At 34.9% G+C, this 21,287-nt stretch overlaps 1 long non-coding RNA gene across 1 annotated transcript in view; it reads left to right on the top strand.

Moving 5' to 3' along the window:
- Window positions 1–21,287, top strand: part of LOC134475455 (uncharacterized) — a 118,643-nt gene that overhangs the window by 49,054 nt on the left and 48,302 nt on the right. The window contains exon 2 of the long non-coding RNA XR_010046587.1: window positions 17,598–17,786. This is a non-coding gene — a long non-coding RNA (uncharacterized LOC134475455). The remainder of the gene's footprint in view (window positions 1–17,597; window positions 17,787–21,287) is intronic.

Raw genomic sequence — 21,287 nt, forward strand, 5'->3', positions numbered from 1 at the left:
GCTCTGGAGAAAAGTCAGGACAATTCTTTCAAGGCATAGAAAGACTGGGATATTATTTTGTAAGAAATAAGCTTGGCATGAAGACACATGCCTGTAATACCAGCCTACCAGGAGGCTTAGGCAGGAGTACCACAAGTTCAAGGCCAGCCTGAAGTAACTTAGCAAGGCCATGCCATAAAATAATGATGACAATGACCATGCCAATGACAAATAATGATGATGAAAACAAAAGTCAGGTTTGTAGCTCAGTAATTCCTGGAATGAGTTCCTCGTACTGCAAAAATGAAAAGAAAAACAAAAGCACAGAGAGAATGAAAGTTAAACTTTTTAAATAAGAATAAGAATTTCTATGCTGAATCCCTGACAAAGTTTCAGGAGAAAAGTCTTTATTAGATGTTTGGTTCTGTAAAAGGGGTCCTGGAGAAGAAGGTGGAGGGATTATAACCCAGACAAAAGACTCCCATCTCCCACTTTCTCTGCCTGTATTCTTCCCCAGACTTTCTTTCCCAGTGTAGACTTTTGTAATGAGTCAGAGTCCAGCTCTGTCTTCTTTAGAGAAGGAGATTGTGGATAGTTGGGGGGAGAAAACAGGAAATAATGTGGCCATCAGTCTGCAAATAATGATAGTTTAACTTCTTCCTTTCCTATATTTATTCCTTTTATTTCCTTTCTCTTGTCTAGTTGCTCTGGCTAAAGTTTCTAGGTCTGTATTGAGTAAGAATGGATATCTTTGTCTTGTTCCAGATTTTAAGAGTGAAAAGTTTCAGATTTTGTCTATTTAGTATGATGTTGGCTGTTGGTTTGTCAATAGATAATAGATAGCCTTTATCAGATTGAGATAAAGACCATTCTTTCCAATTTTCTGTACAATTTTTTTTATCATGAATGGGTGCTGGAGTTTGTCAAGAGCTTTTTCTGCATCAAAAGCAAAAATCATATGATTTTTGTTCTCGGCTCTTTTAATATGATGTATTACATTTATGGATTTATGTATGTTGAACCATCCCTGCATTCTTGGGATGAATCCCACTTGATCATGGTATGCAATCTTTTTGATGATTTGCTGCAGTCTGTTTATCAGTATTTTATTGAGGATTTTTGAATCAATGTTCACTAGAGAGATTGGCCTTTAATTGTCTTTCTTAGAGTCCTTCTCTGGTTTTGGAATCAGAGTAATGCTTGCTTCCAGGAATGAGTTTGGGAGTATTTCTTCCCTTTTAATTTCATTAAAGAGTTTGAGAAGTAGCCATGTTAGGTCTTGACTAAATTTCTTGTAGAATTCAGCAGTGAATCCATCATGGCCTGGGCTTTTCTTTATTGATAGTTTTTAAATTACTACTTTGATTTCATGTATTGTTATTGAGTTATTTAGAATTTTTACATCTTTTTGATTCACCTTTGGTAATTCATATGTATCTAGGAATCTGTCCATTTCTTCTGTATTTTACATCTTATTAAAATACTTTTCCAAAGTAGGTACAGATGGCTTTCTGAATTTCTGTTGTATTTTTACCCTTTTCATTGCTAATTGCATAGATTTGAGTCTTTTCTTTCCTTTTTTTGATAAGATTGGCCAAGAGTTTATCAATTTTATTTAATCTTTCAAAGAACCAACTCTTTGATTTGTTGATTCTTTGTATTGTTATTTTCTAGTGTGTTAATTTCTGCTCTGATCTTTATAATTTTCCCCCTTGTGTGAGCTTTTGGTTTTGCCTGCTCTTCTTTTTCTAGAAGTTTGAAGTTCAACATTAAGTTGTTTATATGTGCATGCTCTGTTTTCCTGATATGATATAAATTTTCCTCTTAAGACTGCTTTTATTGTGTCCCATAAGTCCTGGTATGTTGTATTGTCATTATCATTCAACTGTAAAAAACTAATTTCTTTTTTTAATTTCATCTGAGACCGTTCATTGTTCAGTAGAGTACTATTTAATTCCATGTGTTGAGGAAGTTCTTGTGGTTTTCTTTGGCATGGATTTCCAATTTCATTGCACTGTGATGTGATAGTATGCATGGGATAATTTCAATTCCTACTAATTTTGTTTTGTATTTTTAATTTCAATTCCTTTATATCTACTTAAGCATTTCTATGAGCCAGTATATGGTCTATTTTGGAGAATGCCCCATGTGCAGCTGAGAGAATGTGTATTCTGATGTTATGGGGTAGAACATTCCATAGACATCTACTAAGTCCATTTGATCAATAATTTGATTTAGCTTTAATATTTCATTATTGATTTTTTTGTCTAATTGATTTGTCTTTTTGTGACAGTGATGTATTTAGGTCTCCCAATGCAATTGTCTTAAGGATTATTTGATTTTTCATATCCATTAATAATTGTTTTATACAACTGAGTGCACTGATATTTGTTGCATATATATTTATGATTGTTACCTCTTCCTCTTGGATTGTTCCCTTTTTTCAGGATATAGTGACCTTGTTTATCTCTCTTAATCAGTCTTGGGTTGATATTCATTTTATCTGCAAATGCGATATCCTTGAATTTTTTCTAAATTCATGTTGCATGGAATATTGTTTTCTATCCTTTGACTTTCAGTCTATGAATTTTTTTGAATTAAATGTGTTTCTTGTATACAGCATATTGATGGGTCTTGCTTTTTGATCCATTCTGCCAGTCTGTGTCTTTTGACTGGTGAATTGAGACCATTAACATTGATGATTAAAACTGATATGTACTGACTTATCCTTGTCATGTTATTTTCCTATTATTGGATTCCCTTTTTTTTTCCCATTTCCTTCTAATTGTTTGCCTGTCCTGGTGGATTCTTTCTAATGTCTGTGAATATATTTTTAATGTCATTTGTGGTATTTCTTGCTTGTTCATTCTTAAGCTATTCTTCTTTGTCTTACCTAGCAGCTGCTGGATTCGTTTCTCATGTTCCCTTGCTAGTTTTTTTTTTTTTTTTTTTTTTTATCAGTACCGGGGATCGAACTCATGACCGCTTGCTTGCAAGGCAGGTGCTTATGCCGCTGAGCTAAATCCCCAGCTCCCCCTTACTAGTTTTGAGAAATCTTTCTTTTCTTGGTTCCTAACTGCAAGCTCATCTTCAATATCTGAGATCCTGTCCTCACATTGGCCTAATCTGCTTTGAATACTTTTAATGGAGTTTTTATTCTCCTAGATACCTTCTTGAATCTGCTTTATGGATTTCATTTGTTTCCTGTGTTGTGCTTCTGTAATTTGCTTAAGCTCATCTATTTTTTTTGTCTATGTCTGCTCTAACATCACTAAGCATGGTATGTATTTTCGTATTTGAGAGATTATCCTGATTTCATTTTTTCATTCATGGTTATTTGAGAGATTATTTCTGATTTCATTTTTTCCAGAGTCTCATTCAATTGCTTTGTTACCACTTTGGAGATACCTGGTGGAGGGCTTTTGGATTTTCCAACCTCATTGCCCTCTAGGTTTACCTTTGGAGTTGCATCTTGTTTAAGTGACCTCTCATTTCTTTTCTTTTTTAGTTTAATTCCTGGAGTGATACTTGTAAGTCGCCTGTGGTGGATTGCTTTATTTGTGGTATTTAGGACACCCAGGTGATGATTACTTCTCTGAGGTACCTTCCAAATGTAGCTGGTTGTGTCTTCAGTTTGTTGGAAATGAGAAGGTGTTGTTCGCCTGGCTTAGTCCCTGTTTCTTTGGCACCATGCCAAAGTATTCTCTGTCAGTCTCAGTCATGGATTATCAAGGCCAACAGCTATTTAGAACAATTATGTCAAATTTGGCTGTAGTGGTACCAATAGCATCAAACACAGCCTATCAACAATAAACTGAGCCAAAGCCTAATTTGCAACTTTTAACCATATGAAATAAATTTGTGAGCATATGACAGAATGCAAAATGATTATATGTAATATACGTCTATAATGTGTCAATTCTGCCCTCAAAGGTTAAGATTCAAAATGGTTAAGGAGAAAGCAGAGAAGTGAGAAAAGAGAAAGAGATTAGAGTTAAGGTTGGAAGACAAAGATGGATCCCACCAACTTGGGGAAAATGACACAGAAAACTGAAGGAAAAGAGAGCTGGAAGAGATAAAAGGTAGAACAGAACAAAACCACACCCACAACGAGATTAGGAACCACATTCATAAAAAAGAAAACAATAAAAGAGAAAGAGAAATAAAAACCAAACTTAATAAAACAAATGACAAGCAAAGAAGAAGAAATAGAAGAAGAAAAAGAAGAAGAGGAAGAAGAAGAAGAAGAGGAAGAAGAAGAAGAGGAAGAAGAAGAAGAGGAAGAAGAAGAAGAAGAAGTAGAAGAAGAAGAAGAGAAGAAGGAGGAGGAGGAGGAGGAGGAGGGCAGGAGGAAGAAAGTCTAGGATTGTCTCTGGATTCACTAGTAGAGAGCTATGGAGACAGTGTCCTGAATCATGCCACTGTATCCCCACAAGTCAGCTGTTGCTTTATGATGCACAGTCATCCACATCTGCCACTCCTCTCCACTGCTGAGTCTCTCTGCAGAGGCCTCTGGGGTCACCAGCCACTATACTCACCGCGACTGCACATCCACAGGTTCCAACAGCTCCCCTCACTCAGTGAATCTGACTCTGGGTGAAGGTGCCACCAGATACAGCCTTCTTCTTTGTTGAAGTTTTTCTTTTTACTCTCTCTGTGGGTTTCAACTGACACTTCAGACTCTTCCTGGGTCCAGAAGACCCGCTTCCTTCCTTCTTGTTTTCCTCACCATGGTGTATTCCTGTGTCTATATGGTGAGTCTCAGAGAGGTTGTTTTCTCTGCTGTTTACCGGCCCATCACCTTCTCAGAAGTCCCCCATGGCTTTGGTTTTGTTTGAATGTTTTGGTTTATACCTTCAAACAGTCCTTCAAATGATCACTTCTGCTAAAGTTTCCAAGGCATTCTCTCTAATGGACATAGTTTTCAACTCTGTCTCCGGTCACTTCCTTTTCATTTCTGAGCTCCAACAGAAGCAACCTGCAAACTATGAATACCTCCAAGGGACAGACAGAGGGAGCTAGTCTACCCCATGGGTCACATAACAATTCACTGATATTTGGAATACAATTAATATTGTCTTAGAATTGTGTAGAAGCTAATAGTGACAACAATGAGTGGAACAGTGAAGAAAAACAGAACAGAAACACAGATAGGTGGAGATATATTTCCCTGATTTGGAGTCCTAGATTTGAAAGATACTGAAACTTCAAACTTCATACATTCTTGTTTGTAAATAGAGCATTTATTATTGCCTTGAGATGTATACGTCAAATGAAGCCATGTCTAGGAAATATTACTATGGCTGAGAAATTTTCCCCTGTTCGTTTACTTGCTTTTGTTCTCACTTTCTGCATATTTTCCCCTAGATTTTATCACCAAATTTTTAAAGTTTAGTTCTTTTTTTTTTAAATTAAGATAAAAGAGGACATAACAACACAGGTCAGAACAGAACAATTTAAGCAACATAGTGTTTCACCACAAGACAATCCGACATAACGGTAGCTACTATAGTGTCTCTTTCCTTGAAATATTTGAGTATACCTTCATACACTATTGTATCAAACATACCAAGACAATGTAAAACCATTCAAGAGATTGAAAGTATTACAGGGTATTCAGAACCAACTAACAGAAAATGAACAGTGGTTACTATATTATCTCCTTGTCTATAAAAATTTATTTATACTATCACATATAATAAAATCCAATAAGATAAAACATGATATAATCGATGGAGACAGAAGAACATAAGCTTGGTGGGACTTCAAAACAAGGTGATAATAAATCATCACTAGCCATTATAATGTCTTGTTTTAAAAGTTTAGTTCTTAATCTCTAAAAAAATTACTTATTTCCCAGATATTTTTTGATCCCTTTGGCTTCTCTTCTGAATGGCAAGATTAATTCCTTTTAAAAATTTCTTTATATTTTTTTACTTCAATTCCAGAAATGCCTGTATTTTCTGAGGTTTAATAAAAATTTTCCTATGTCAAGTGAAATTGAATTGATCAAAACAATTCCCAGGCCTGATTGATCTGCTGCAACTACTGCTTGGCTAGTATTCTTTTTATCTATGACTCACCTGCAAGAATATATTTATCATTCATCATTGTTGCAGGTAGCTATCATAGCTGAAAGGATATGCATTATAAGTTTGTCTTTTTGCATGGTGTAGCAAATCCATTTATTTATAATCTTTCAGATACCATTCACTTATGTCTGAATATACCAGATGGAAGGAGACAGAGTAAACCCTAGCTGCTAGTTTATATGCCAAATCGGAGATTCATTTAAGTTTATATGAAACAAAAGAGAAGCTAGCATATATTTCTTCAGTATTTCTAAGTCCTTTTACAAGTCTTGAGGCACTGATGTTAGGAGAGATTGCTTCTAAGATTTTTGAAAATATATGATCCTTCAAGGTTCTTAGCTTCTCTGGGATCATATTTCCTTGAATCCTATGTGTATATTAGACTTATTTAGAGAAATAAAATATGTGTATGTGTGTGTGTATGTATGTCTGCACACATACACATATGTAAACACACACCATTTCTAGAAATTTATGGTAAGGAACTGGCTTACGTGGTTTTGGAGATTGATAACTTCTCAGATCTGCAGGAATGAGTCTGAAACCTGGATCCAGAAGATGTAATATTGTTTTTTCAGCTCCAAGACCAATAGACTGGAGACCTGAGAATCAATGTTTTGGTTTGAGTGCAAGGCAGAAATAAATATGATGTTCCAGTTTAAAGTCAGGCAGGGGGAATTCTTTCTTATTCCAGAGAGGATCATTCTTTTTTGTAGGTAAGAATCACATGCAGTTACTATATTTGCCCACATGACAATCTGAACTTTACTTTTATACTTTCTGTGAAAATAGATTTTGCCCATGCAAATAATTGTATGAACAAAAATATTCTAGCTTCTTAAGAAAAAACCTGGAAATCATCTGCTGTTTGCATTCAATGTCCTAATTGCAAATTATTTTTTAAAATGTCATAAAATTGTAAAAAAAGAGCATTTCTCTAAAAGCATTCTATAATTTAGGTGGAGTCCCTAGTGAACACCAAAAATCTGAAAAAAGGAAAATCTAGTAAATAGTATAAGTGGCTTAACATTTTCTGTCTTTTAAGGACAGTTCCTTTGAACTGTCCTTGTTTTATGTATCACTAATATTAATCTTTCCGAAATCAGAGAAGCTGGCCTTAGAGAACAACTTTTTATAGAAGTGAATTAAAACAATGCCAGTGTTTTTATTTGCAGTTAACTTCTTTTCTCTCATTGTAAAGTTATGCCATCTTTGTTACAAGAAAGTCACAAAGCACCTGTGGACTCAGGGAGACTGGGCCCATCTGTCACACGTCTCACATCCTCTCAGAGACACGTATTTACAGCCCTTGGTGTCTTCTTCTTTTCCCACTTTCACACTAAAAGCAATGGATGCTTGTTGCTTCTTTAACCTGTTTTGCTTTCACATCGGTTCTTAAATGTGCTTTAATTATTTAAAGAATTCCTTATTCATCTATTATTCCATGCTATTCCTCTGGGTTAAAAGATAAAAATCAGTACTATGACACATTACAGGTAATTCCCCTGAAAGCTCATGTTGTGATTTTCACCATAAGTACTTTTTTGGTCTTATCTCTGTTCCTTATTTGTTCTTACAAAATGACCAAACTAAATAAAATTATATTTGTTTTTGTTTGGGAACAGTTTGTGACTAGGAAATAAATGCTGTGGCAGATTTGAGATGATGCTGTGATGTAATCTGACTGTACATTTCAATATTATATTTTTGGTCATTTTCTACTAATTGATATTTTAAAAAATACTTATTAAAATTTTTTAAAAATTAAGAAATACTCTAAAACATGTGAAGTGGTGAGAGCATGAGAAGTGTTAGTGGTAGCATGGGTCAAATTGTGCTTGATATCCACTTTTTCCATTTGTTGCAAGCACATGCACATCACACACACACACGCATGCGCACACACACACACACACACACACACACACACACACACTCACACACCCGGCTCCATCCAGGTAGAGCTGGCTCAAAATAAACACAAAGAGCTACTTTGAGCGAAAAGTGATGTGAAAATACAACTAATTCCCGAGAAGGGAGACTCCGTGTCTTCACAGCACTTGTTTTATAAATGAATTCCTGAGGTATTGTGTTTACAAAGCCCAGTGCCTTCGCTATCCCTGCTGTCTTTCAAGTGCTAGTTGTTTCCTCATCTATTTTCCAGAAGCTGGTACGGCACCTCTAAGTACCCAAGAGTTTTTCTTTTTGAAAAAAGAATTGTATCATATTCTGAGTGAAAAAAACCCTAACTTGGAAATCAACAGACTCATACATAATAAAAAAAAATTAAAGATTTGTATTTTGTATTTGTGTTACATAATTTAGGAACTTAATTTAAATGCATCTATTTATTCTGTAAAGTTCATGATTCAGTGGTGTCAAGTTGCATAGCTATGACCCCTGCGCTCCTTAGAAGTGACTTCCTGGTGTCCTCCCCTCAACTTCTGACAATTACAAATTTATTTTTTTCTGTATGGATTAACTTTCTCTGGAGTTTTTTTTTTGGTGCGGGTGGGTGGAGAGGGTTTGAGACAGGGTCTCACTATGGAGCTCAGGCTGATCTTGAACTTGTGGTGATCTTTCTGCCTCAGCCTCCTGAGTGTTGACATTACAGATATGAGCCACTACACTATGCTTGGAAATTTCATATAAGTAAAGCTACATTTCCTCATTTAGTGACCTACTCACTTAGAAACTGTTTAGACTTGGCATGTTGTTTGGATTTAAAATATGTTGATTACTTCCAACCTGTCCTTTAAAATTTTTTTGTACAGCTCATATATCTTGTTGATAGTTTCTGTCTTTTTGTACAGTACACCTTGTTCACAGAGTACGTAATTTTTGCTGGTTTTGTTGTATAGTACAGTCTTGTGGTTTATACTCTGTTAAACATTGCAGTACTACATGTAAGAGTTATGCAAGTAAAAGCAAAGTCATCAAGTTGAAGTGAGTTTTAACCATCTCTTTGTTCTCAATCTTGTATATACTGTATAAAATTCCTCATTTAGTGGCGAACTCATTTAATGATCTAGCTGAAGGAATGGAACTCAGTCACTAAATGAGGAGTCTCTGTGTATAAATGGGCTTTGGGGTCTAATTTCTTATAATGTTTTCAAGTTTTATCCATATAATAACATGTATCAGTCTTCATTACAGTTTTTAGTCAGATAATACTCCATTAAGTAGATGTACTGCACTTTGTTTACCCATGTATGAGTTAATAGACATTTGAAACTGTTTCTCTTTTTTTGGCTAGCATGAATCATGTTGCTGAGAACATCAATAGACAAGCTTCTATTTGCATATATTTTAGTATTTATGATGTACTTTCAGATGTGTTGTCTCATTGGACCTCACAAATAGTTTGTGAGATAAGGTAAATCTTAACTATTTCCATTTTACAGGAAGGGAGACAGGTTTTTAGAGATAATTACCTAATTCCTGGATTAGTATTCTCATCCAGTTCTATTTTTTACAATGGCTTGCAGGATGTCAAAAGGAATACATTATTCCTGAGGAAAGGTGAAATTTGTGTAGTTTTGGTTTGTAGATGTAAATATATTCACCCTTGCCTGTTATAAAGGCAGTGTCTAGACTAACCTACAGATTCCAGAAGAAAATGTTTTCATAAGAAGTAGTCAGAATTTCCTAAAACAGAGTTAAAACAGTATTATCCCTGGCCTGTTGAATAGGAGCAGGTATTTTTGTTCTTTGTTGTTTGACAATTTTACTTTCAAGGAAAATGCAAGGACAGATTATAGCTGTTCCCAATTCTAATTCTTCACAGAGAGAAATAGCTTCAGATTATTTTTTCTCCTAATTAGTATGCATTTCAGAGACATGTTTATGCCTATATTTAAATCTTAACATAGTCTATTAATATTTCAGTTTTGGCATCAGATACATCAAATAATATTATTCATGCAAACCTTGCCAAAAACATTCTAGTCAAAACTTGGCAAAATTAATATAGTCCTTTTTTGTTCATTTGAGTCATCATGTAGCAAGATTTCACAGCAGATTTTGGAAAAGATTTAATCCAAATCCTTACACAATACATACATTCTAGTTCATGAATTGAATGTTTCCTTCCAGTCTGCCCTCCTACGGACAGCAGAACTATCACTTACAATAAAAAACAGAAGCTTAACAATAAACAAAAAGATTTGTTCAAATTTTCCTTGCTGAGAATGTCTTTCTCCCATGTTATATTCCTGATAAACTCTGACTTACCTTTCTGTGACTTACAGTGTGAATGAATCTTCTCTGTATCAATGCTTATATTCCATTTATCACATTATTAAAATATCTGTGTTCTATCTTAGATGAATTCTGTATTTTCTTAATCTCTAATACCCAGTAGAATTCTTAGTACAGTAATAAAGATGTTGACTTGGCTTGACTTTCAAATAGTATCTCTAGAACTCTGATGTGTGACTTTCCTGATAGTGAAGTGCCTATCTACATTGCCATGTACTATTAACACTGAGCCTTCAATGCTAGAAGAATTAAATTGCACCTGTAAGATTTATAAACTACCTTGAACATGGTTGCAGTACTTAGGAAGTTAATGAACTCTATACAAAGTAGAAGTCAGTCCAGACACATGTAAATTCAATATCAATATTTAGCAAGAGTACCAATTTAGACACAAGTTATTAAGGGCCTATCAGTATGTGAGATATGTAAAAAGAGTAGAGCAAGTGAGATTGAGTCATATTATTGGCTACCTTCCCAATTCTTCCTTCAACATAAAATTGAGCAATTATTTTGAAGGTTGAGGCAACAGGACTTCCTGACTGGTTGGCTGTGGGTGTTAACACTAAAAGTTTTGGATGCCTCTAGTGTCTTGGGTCTATTGAAGGGTGAGGTTACCATCTGGTGGGTCAGTGTTGTGGGAACACTGGGCAATCATTCTGATTGACACAGACACGTGGGAGACTTTAGTGAGCAAAACAAAGTGAGGTCAGACTCCCACCATTACATTTTCACAGGGGGTACATGACAAAATTTTAACACGAAGGAAATATGTACAGATGTTAGAGGGAGTAAAAGCTAGGAGAAAGCATGAAGCAGGTGAGGGACATGGGGAAGCCTACTGGAGGTATCAGGATGAAGAGTGTTCTAAGCAGAGGATGTTTGAAGTTCAAATGCACAAAGCGTAGTACACTGTATATGTCAGATCCCTTGGGTAACACTGGGGAGTGCAGTGGCTAGAACACAGTAATGACACAGAGTAGGAGAAAGGATCTGTGGGCTAAAGGGCCAGCTCATGCAGGACCTGAAAGGCCATTGTAAGGACTTTAGCTTTTGCTACTTTGCATCAAAGAGCAGGCTTTGAAAAATTTCCCAAGGAGTGATGATGTGATCTGACTAATGTAGTCAAAGACTTACTTTTCTTGCTATGTGGAGAGAAGACTGAGAGGTAGAAGCAGAGAAACTTTATAGATGCCATTGTGGGAATCCAGGCAGGAGGTGGTAGTGGGTCATTGGGTAGAGTGAGGGAAACAAGAAGAGGCTTGTTTGGGGATAGACTTTAAAAATAGAAGCAGGCTTTGTGGTGCATCCTGGAGTCCCAGCACTGTGGAGGCTGTGGTAGAAGGAAGGATCACTGTGAGTTGAAGGCTGGGCTGAACTTCATAGTGAGCTCTTGCCTTAAAATACTAAAATAAAATAATAATGATAATATAAATATCAAAATAAAATTAAAAAATAAAAGTAGAGTCAGTGGGCTGGGGATTTAGCTCAGTAGCATAAACACCTGCCTTGCAAGCACATGGAGTCTGATTCCCAGTACCACAAAAAAAAAAAAAAAATAGAGCCAGTAGGATTTCCTAATAGGTCAAATGTAGGGTATGATGGAAAATGAAATCAAGAGTGATGCCAAGATTTTTGACCTGAATACTGAAAAGACAGAGCTGCCACCAATAAAATAGGGACAACTGTGATGAAGGAGTTTGAGTAGGGGAGAACAGGTATCCACTCAGAAATGTCACCTTGGAGATGCATGAGACATCCAAGTGATACAAGGGGTTGTGGGAGGAAAAAAAAGACCATTGACTGAGACTATTGGCTAAATTGCTGAAGGGAAAACAGCATCCTTAGGAAAGACCCAGGTTATATTTAGAGTAAGAAAAAGAAGGAAACCTTTAGAGACAGTGAGCATATAGGAGTTTTGCAAAGAATGGACCATGAATTGCAGAGGGCAGCAAAATATCTGTTCCAGGAGTTGGGGAGGAGTGGAAGATGAGGATGAGCAGGAGCTGTGAAGCACTTTATGGGAATGGAAATAAAGAAGATTCTAGATGATCTGAGAATCTGGGCCTTTTTAGGGTACCTGCTTTGTATGAAGATATGGAAGATAATGAGACTTGTCGTAGGGAATTCAAGGTAATGCTGGTGAGCCTTTGAATGCTGGGTGTTTTGGGTCAAGAGGTACCTTTGGGCTTTCTTTGGATCCTGTTGGAGGTGAATAAGTCAGGGGACAATGCTTTCATATGACTTCTACTATTGTGTTTAGGAACCTCTGGAGAAGATGGATGTGATGCCATGCAGGTACCTTCTGCTTACTCCCATTTATGTGGGGTGAAGCTCTACTCTGTTTGAGACTTTAAAGATTTAGCAATGAGAAGTCATGTGGGTATGGCCCTCAAAGATTTTAAAATTCTGAAATTAATTTGAAATAACAAATTAATCACAGTCTAAAATAATAAGGTAACAATCAGGGACAGAGATGAATTGCTCAGAGGGCACATTGTCAGTGGCCTTCAAGCCAATCAGAATTGGTATAAGAACTTATTTTTATAGGAACTAGTTGTTGGGAAATTTCAGTTCAAGTTCTAGTTTTGAACCAGCAAAGTGTGTTTTCATGGGTTTTGTACATTCAGTTTTTAATATTGACATGAGGAGACTAAGTTCACAGAAAAGTAAAAAATAAAATGCAATAATTCATGCAAAAAAGTAATAAAAACAAAAGTAACAGAAGTATAAGGTAGTATTTTCATGGTGAAAAATAGTGAACATTTTTTTCTATATATTTAAACTGTGATAGCTTTAAAAGTGTACTTTAAAATACTCAGTTGATTGTGGGGTCTATCCACAGTAGCTAGAAGAACCAGCTTTGTTATAGTATTTTGAACATGGTAATCTCTTCTTGGGTTCAGAATATGATAGAGACAAAAAATTTAAAAATATTCAAAAATAGAATTAGCAACATTTGCTTTATTTAGCAACACAGACTAATAAATGAATAAATTTAAAATATTTTCACCAAGATTAAAATTTGATATTGAGATATTTTCAAAGAAAAATAATAAACATTAAAATAATAATAAAAGCATTAAATTAATAAACATTAAATAATAAACATTACAAATAATAAACATTAAAAAATATAAAACAATGCTATATATGACAGGAAACCAGAGAGAAATAGCGACAACTCATCCAGCAGCTACAGATAGATTGGAAAGCTATGACACTTTTGCGCTGTGTAGAACTACACAGCTGGAAGGAAGGAAAACCTTGTGACTTTAGTAAGTAAAGGAGTACAGCTCAAGATCAAGCTCAGGGGTAAAAAGGTTTAGCAACACTCAGATAACAGGTTGGCCTCCTAATCTAAAAACTAAAAGAGCTAGCAGGACCCAAAATATACAAAGCACCCTGAGAAAGGGAAAAGGGAAGAACTGTCTAAAAAAAGAATGCAGAGGATATTTTTAATTGTGTATCAGGATTTAAAAGTGACAGTAGTCTTATCGCTCTGTTTAGTTTGATTATATTTTGTTCCGGTCTGTCTACTCATATTAGATTTGAGCACTCAGACAGCTAACCCAAAAATAGCAGGTTATACCATAGTAACTATCCTTAATTTCCTATTAACTTACACTGAAACCCTGTATTAGTTACATTGTCTTTCTATGACTGATCTTATTTGAAGCTAGTTTGTTAGACTGCTATTTAGCCTCGACTGATTTCATTCAAATTTGCTATGCTTGATAGTATCAAGTCTAAGAGTAGAGGCAACTACTCTGAAGATGACAAGATGACATTCTGGTTTTGATTATTAACTTTCAAGTTCTACAATATCTTCAAAGTTGTGTTTTTATTAAAATAGCTATGTAATGTTATGTTCACTTATATTATGCCTGATAATGTGGACAATTCTATTGAAAATAACAAGAGAAAGCATAGTAACTACTGTAGATCACCTAATATTGTGGTCCTATATGTCTTTTTTATTTCATGTTTTTCTAGGAATTTATTTTGTTGTCTTGTTTTGATCTGTTTTTCCCTGTAATACAGAAAGGATAGATATACATGTAGAGATTCACACATGGGAAGAATTTATAAACTACTTATGGGAACAGATTATATAATACATGAACAGATGCTCTGAAGAAGAGACACTAAGAAACCCAGTACTAATTCTGTAGCATTATGATATGAAATCTAGCAATACTATTACTCACTGTTCAGAGTGATATTAGTTTAGTCCCTTATGTTCAATTTCAGTTTATGGAAAGATAAAGATAGCTACTACGAAGAGACTGAGAAACATTATGGTAGACATTATTGACTTCCCCAAAATCAGGTCTTGAAGACCTAAAAAGCTTTCATCATCCTGTAATGATCTGATTACTTCTATAATGTTCAGTATATATTTAATGTGTGTGAAAATGGGGACAACTATTTGGAAGAAAACTAGAGAAAATAAGATAGACAGTGAAGATCTCCAGTGGACTTGCTTTGAAATCTATGTTTCTTTAAATTGTTTCCTTATAAACTGTTTTGTTATGTTTAATCTTACCCTCTTTAAGATAAAAAACAAGTGTGTAAGACTGATAACCACATTACTAAGTTCTTGTTGGATCGTTGAACAGAACTGTTTGCAGTCATTGTTTGAATATCACTTTGTATGCTTTAATTTTGTAACTGAAGCAACTATTTCTAAGATGACGGTATGTAACTTATCGACTGGTGATTTTTTACTGTTTATTTTTCTGAAATTCTGTATTGTTTATATCCTTTTTATCTGTTTTTTAAAATAAAAATAAAAACATTGAAATAATAAACATTACAAATAATAAACATTAAAAAATAATAAGCAATTAAAAATAAACACTAAACATAAAACCAATAAAACATTAAAAGTTCATGCTTACACACTTCAGAAATGTAAAGCAAAAGATTTGAGAGTGTTGGCATTTTAGTGTTCCATTTTATATATTGGCTCCACTCTTTTGATATTACATAATATAATTTGATCATTAAATAATGATCACCTGCAGTCATTCCAAAGTGTATGAACTCTGAATATGCTTTTGGGTATCTCAGATACCCTTATGTTTTCTTTTTTAGTGTAGGAACTTATGTAGCTGATGACAATAAAGGGTAAACAAGGTTAGAGATAGTGGGTAAGATGGGGTGCTTTCAATTAACCTTCCTGTTTTGTGGGCCAACATGGTAACACAATTTTTATAAATCCAGTTCCAGAATGTTCCCTTTGTTCCTTGGTCATTACCACTCTTTTTGAACCCAAGATGGTTTATGCACAGAATGAATGACATCCTTCGTGTCTATGATATTTGTCTGAGTGAAAAACCAAAGCCACTGCCAGGTCAAGGCCAGCAGACCCTCAGAGGTAGAATAGGTCATATAAGTGATGGCTGTCATTCCTCAACTGGGCTACTATACATGCTCTTTTTCATTCTTCACTATTTGCCTTTCTTCTGTTGAGGCCATCAATGAACAGAGTTCAGTTAACATTTTTTGTTATACCTGCTGTACAAACAGCCATGGTTCAGCAGCTGCCAGAGCTGAAACCTCTCTTGGAGCTTATCCACTATCTATTCATTGTCTATGCCCTTGCTTCAGCTTAACTGCTTTAAAGCCATGCCAGGTGAATACAACTAAATTGTAATGTTAAAGATATTTTACTAAGAAAAAGTTTTTAATGACTGAAAGTAGAACTACTGAAATGCTCACAGTTTTAAAAGCTTTCTTATGCCTAACTTAGATTTCTCAGGTTGCAATTTAAGTTAAATTAGGTGGGAGAAAGGAAAAGGATGCAGAAACCTCAGAGAGAGAGGGAGAGGGAGAGGGAGAGGGAGAGGGAGAGGGAGAGAGAGAGAGAGAGATAGAGAGAGAGAGAGAGAAGAGGACAAAGAAGGGAGAGGGGAGAGAGAGGAGAAAAAGTTCAATAATGTCAAAATTCTTTACTGAGCACAGCTAATCCCAATATCATCAAATGTTTATACTATAAATGTCACTATCATTTTTGAGAAAAAAATCCGTGCAAACCTTGGGTTTCTTGGTGGGAACAACTATTGATATAGGTGTGTTGGGCAATTTTGTTTGCCAGTGCAAGAAAATCCAAGTGAGAAATTCATTGTCTAGAAGCCCAGACACAGGCCAGCTTTTCAGTCATCTTCATTCATTCATTCTGGCTTCATTTCTCTGGTGCCCCTTAGAGCTAGCTCTTGTGTCTCTTCAAGAGATAGCTCCAGGCATCCTCAGGCTTGCACATGTTGCAGAGCCATAGTCCATAAACAACATCATCTGGAGAAAGAGAAAATGTCTGAAAAGTAAGGTGGAAATCCCTTGTATACCCATGACTCACTGCCAAAAATTTCACCTGCCCCGTCAGTAACACTAGGGATAGATTTGACCATGAGCTCAAATTCTGTTTGGAAGATCTTAGTGGGCGTGCATGTTAGATAGGCCATTAGCATTATCCATCTAATTTCTTTCTACTGGATTTTGCTGAGGGTGGGGTACCATGTTTGACACATTCAGTCTTTTATTTTTTAGTATCTAACATGGGTGCTGGTACATAGTGGGTGTGCAACAAATATCACTGATTAAATAAATTGAGAAATGAAAACTAGAAAGGAGGCAAGTCTGATCTGTGTTTGTCTTATATTTTTTTAAAAAGTCAGAATAATCTTTGTTCAATTTCTTGGAATTCAAAAGGAAAGCATTAGTAAAAGCATCTTCCCTGGGAAGTACAGAAGAAGATCCAGTAATGTAATCCAGAATCAAATTACATAAGATTTAATAGACTAAACATTAGTCATTTAAATTGTATTTGGCATAAATAGACCTAAATATATTTATTAATAAACAAGTTGGATCCTGAAATAAAATGAGTTTCTGAATTTCACACCATGGAGGTTTCCAGATTTTCATCTTCTATTAATAGATTTAGAATTATTTTCTTTGAAGACTGAGGAGTGAACTCTTGGGTTGTAGATTTGCAGGTATTTATTTCAAATTTTATGACTACTGGGATTTAAAAACCACAGTATTCCACAGAAACTCAACAGAAGCAAGCAGCCCCAGTTTTTAGGAACTGTTTCCAGGGGATGCAAATTTTCTTCTGCTTTTCTCACAGTTTCCCTAGGAAAATATCAAGGTTACAAATTACCAGCATTAGATGACTGTGAGTAGGAGGGAGCAGGATGTTAATGAATGGGTTGTGGCAGCTTTTAGATCTTAATGTACGGTTCTACTGCTGCTATTTTTCAGGGTTGTATCCTACTTCATTGCACCGGTGAGATCATGAGTTTCCCTGCCAAACTCTTTACAATGTAAACAGTGCAGCAAGTAGGTGTCTTTGGGAGGAGCCCTCTATCTTTCACACTTCAGGACTGCCTCATCCTGATTCAAAAGAAAACAAACAAGCCTGACCTCCACCTCACTGTACACCTGTGAAAGGTGAGTGCTGTTTTATGGAGGTGAGGCATCATTGTGCCATACCATTTTAATTCCCTGTATGCATTTAAACATTGTTTTACAATACAGGAATTCCTTAGGAAACTAATTCTTTATTTCTTCAGATCTGTTTTATTAGTACATGATAATTATGCAGCTTCATGGGTTTCACTTCGGGCAGATTCATATATACACATAGATTAATCATTCCCTCATTGTCTCCCCATTCCTCATCATCTTTCTTCATAGTTGTACAGTTGAGGGCGATTTCACTGTATATAATGTATTTTGATCATATTCACCCCCCAGTACTCAGACTTATACCTTCTTATTCTCTCCCTCTTATTTTCTTTTTTATTTTAAGGAACAACATAAAACAGAATTTTATAATAAGATGATAGGACAATAACAATAGTTAATACATCACATGTTATTACCTTTAAAGTAGTTACTTGGTACAAGATATGGGTATAAAAATTTCTACAATTTTTTTATGTAAAGTAAGGAACCTTTGTTTTCAGCAAACTAAAAGACACTACTAGGATAGCTACCTTGAATTTTTTTCTTTTCCCTTCTTTCCTTTCCCCGTTCCCTCATCCTCATTCCTTTATCCTTACAATTTCTTTCCATTTCACAATATCTAACATACACTTCAGACCTTATTTACTTTTTCAGTTTCTGACACCAGGGAGACAATACAGTGTTTACACATGTGAGTCTGATTTATTTCACTAATGAGTATAGTCTCAAGTTGCGCTCATTTATACTATAAAAGTCTCAAGTTTATCCTTCTTTATTGCTGAGTAGTATCCCATTGTATAAAATTATTACATCTTTTTTATACATTCCTCAGTTGATGGACATTTGGTTTGTTTCCAAGATTTAGCCATTACCAATTGTGTTCCTATAAACATGAATTCACATATATTGCTGTGGTATGATGTTTTTATTCTTCTGGTAAAATGTTCAGAAGAGCTGGGTCAAATGGGACCTCTAATCTTAGCTTTCTGAGGATTCTCCACACTGTGGAGATTGCACCACTCACAACAGTGGAGAAGGGTTCCTTTTTAACGTAGCACTGCCAGCATTTATTATTGGTTAATTTCTTGATAATAGCCATTCTTTCTGGAGTAAGATGGAATCTCAGTGTTGTTTTAATTTGCATCTCTTGAATGACTAATGACGCTGAACATTTTTTCATATATTTATTTGTCATTTGTATTTCTTCATTTGAGAAATGTGTATTCATTTGAGATGCCCATTTTCAGACTGAATCTTTGAATTTGGGGTTCTGATTTTTTTCAGTTCTTTATGTGTTCTAGGTATAAGTCCTTTGTCTGAGGGACAGTTGGCTAAAATTTTTTCCACTCCATGGGTTGCCTAGTCACTCTGTGGTGATTTATTCAATGTGTGAAAGCTTTTTAATAAGATGAGTTTCCTGTTGTTGATTCTTTGAAGTATTTCCTGTGCAGTTTGGCTTTGTTCAGAAACTCTCTGCCTTCACCTATGTCTTCAAGATTTCTACCTATGTGCTCTTCCAGAAGTTTGAGTGGTTTTGTTTCAATATTTAGATCTTTGATCCATTTTGATTTTAGTTTAATGTATAGTGATAGACATGGGTCTAGTATTAGTCTTCAGCACATAGAGAGCCAGTTTTTCCAGCACCACTCATTAAAGAGACTCTTTCCACTGAACATGTTTGGCACCGTTGTCAAAGATAAAGTGGCTGAGCGTGTTTGTAGTTGCGTCTGCATCTTCTAATCTGTTGCACTGATCCTCAGGTCTGCTTTTTTTTTCTTTTCTTTCTTTTTGCTAGTACCATGCTGATTTTATCACTGTACCTTTGTGGTATAATTTCAAGTTAAGGATTGTTATGCCTCCTGCTTTGCCTTTGTTACCCAGAATTAGTTTTGCTATTCTAGGTCTCTTCTGGTTCCAAATGAATTTTAAGAATATTTTCTCTAGTTTTGTGAGGTATGCTAAAGATATTTTGATTGGTATTGCATTAAAGTTGCATAACAGTTTTGGAAGGACAGTCATATTCACTATGGTTTTCCTATTCATGAGCAAGGGTTATATTTCCATTTTCTGATATCCTCTTCAATGTTCTTTTTCAGAGTACTGTAATTTTCAATGTGTATGTCTTTTACTTCCTCTGTTAGACTGATTCCTAAGTATTTCATTTTGGGGGCTGGTATTGTGAGATACATGGTTTCCCTAATTTCTCTGTCAATTAGTTCATTGTTTGTGTACAGGAATTATATTGATTTTTGAGTGTTGACTTTTTATCCAATTATGCTACTGAATTTGGTTATTAAATCTAGATGTTTTTTGGTGAAGTTTTTATGGTCTTCTATGTAAAGTTGATATCATCTGTGAATAATGATAGTTTAGTTTTTCCCCTATTATTATTCTTTTTATTCTTTCTCTCTTGTCTAATTGCTTTGGTTAATGTTTCCAGAATTATATTGACTAGGAGTTGTGATAGTGGACATTCTTTTCTTGTTCCTGATTTTAGAGTGCAAGTTTTCAGTTTTTTTCCATTTCCTATGGTGTTGGCTGTTGGTTTGTTATTGATGGCTCTTATTAGATTGAGATAAAGAGCATCTATTCCAATTTTCTGTAGAGTTCTTTTCATGAATGAGTGTTGGGCTTCATAAAAAACATTTTCTGTGTCTATTGAGATAATTGTGTGATTTTTGTGTTTGGCTTTGTTGATATGGTGTATTTTATTTATTTATTTGCATATATTGAATCATCTCTGCATTCCTGGGATAAATCCCACTTGGTCATGGTGTATAATCTTCTTGATGATTTGTTGCATTCTATTTGCTACTATTTTAGTGAAAAGTTTTGTATTTACGTTCACTAGAGAGATTATCCTGTAGTTTTCTTTTTTTGGTTGGGTTTTTCACTGGTTTTGGTATCAGGGTAATACTTGCCTTCAGGAATCAGCTAGGGATAATTACTTCCCTTTCAATTTTATTAAAGAGTTTATTGTTATCTTTAAATCTTCTCTAAATTTCTTATAGAATTCAACGGTGGATCCATCAGGACTGTGACTTTTTTTGTTGGTAAATTTTTAATTACATTTTTAATTTCATTGACTGATACTGGGCTATTCAGAATTTTTATATCTTCTTAATTCAACATTGATAATTCATATATACCTAGAAAGCTGTCCTTTTTTATGTGTTTTCCATCCTATAGGAGTAAAGATTTAAGTAACTATTGATGAGCTTCTGTATTTCCACAGGATCTGTAGTAATTTCATCTTTTTATTCCTCAGTGCAGGAATTTGAGGCTTTTTTTCCCTTTTTTGATAAGATTGGCTAATGGTTTTTCAATTTTATTTATTTTTTCAAAGCATCAATTCTTTATTTCATTAATTCTCTGTATTGTTTTCTTAGTCTCAACTGGGTTAATTTCTGCTCTGATCTTTATAATTTCCTCCCTCATATGGGCAAGGGTTATATTTACATTTTCTGATATCCTCGTCATGTT

Source organism: Cavia porcellus, unplaced genomic scaffold (assembly GCF_034190915.1).
Source record: "Cavia porcellus strain 051 isolate PalLab524CR breed Dunkin Hartley unplaced genomic scaffold, mCavPor4.1 scaffold_1, whole genome shotgun sequence".
NCBI classification, from domain to species: Eukaryota; Metazoa; Chordata; class Mammalia; order Rodentia; family Caviidae; genus Cavia; species Cavia porcellus.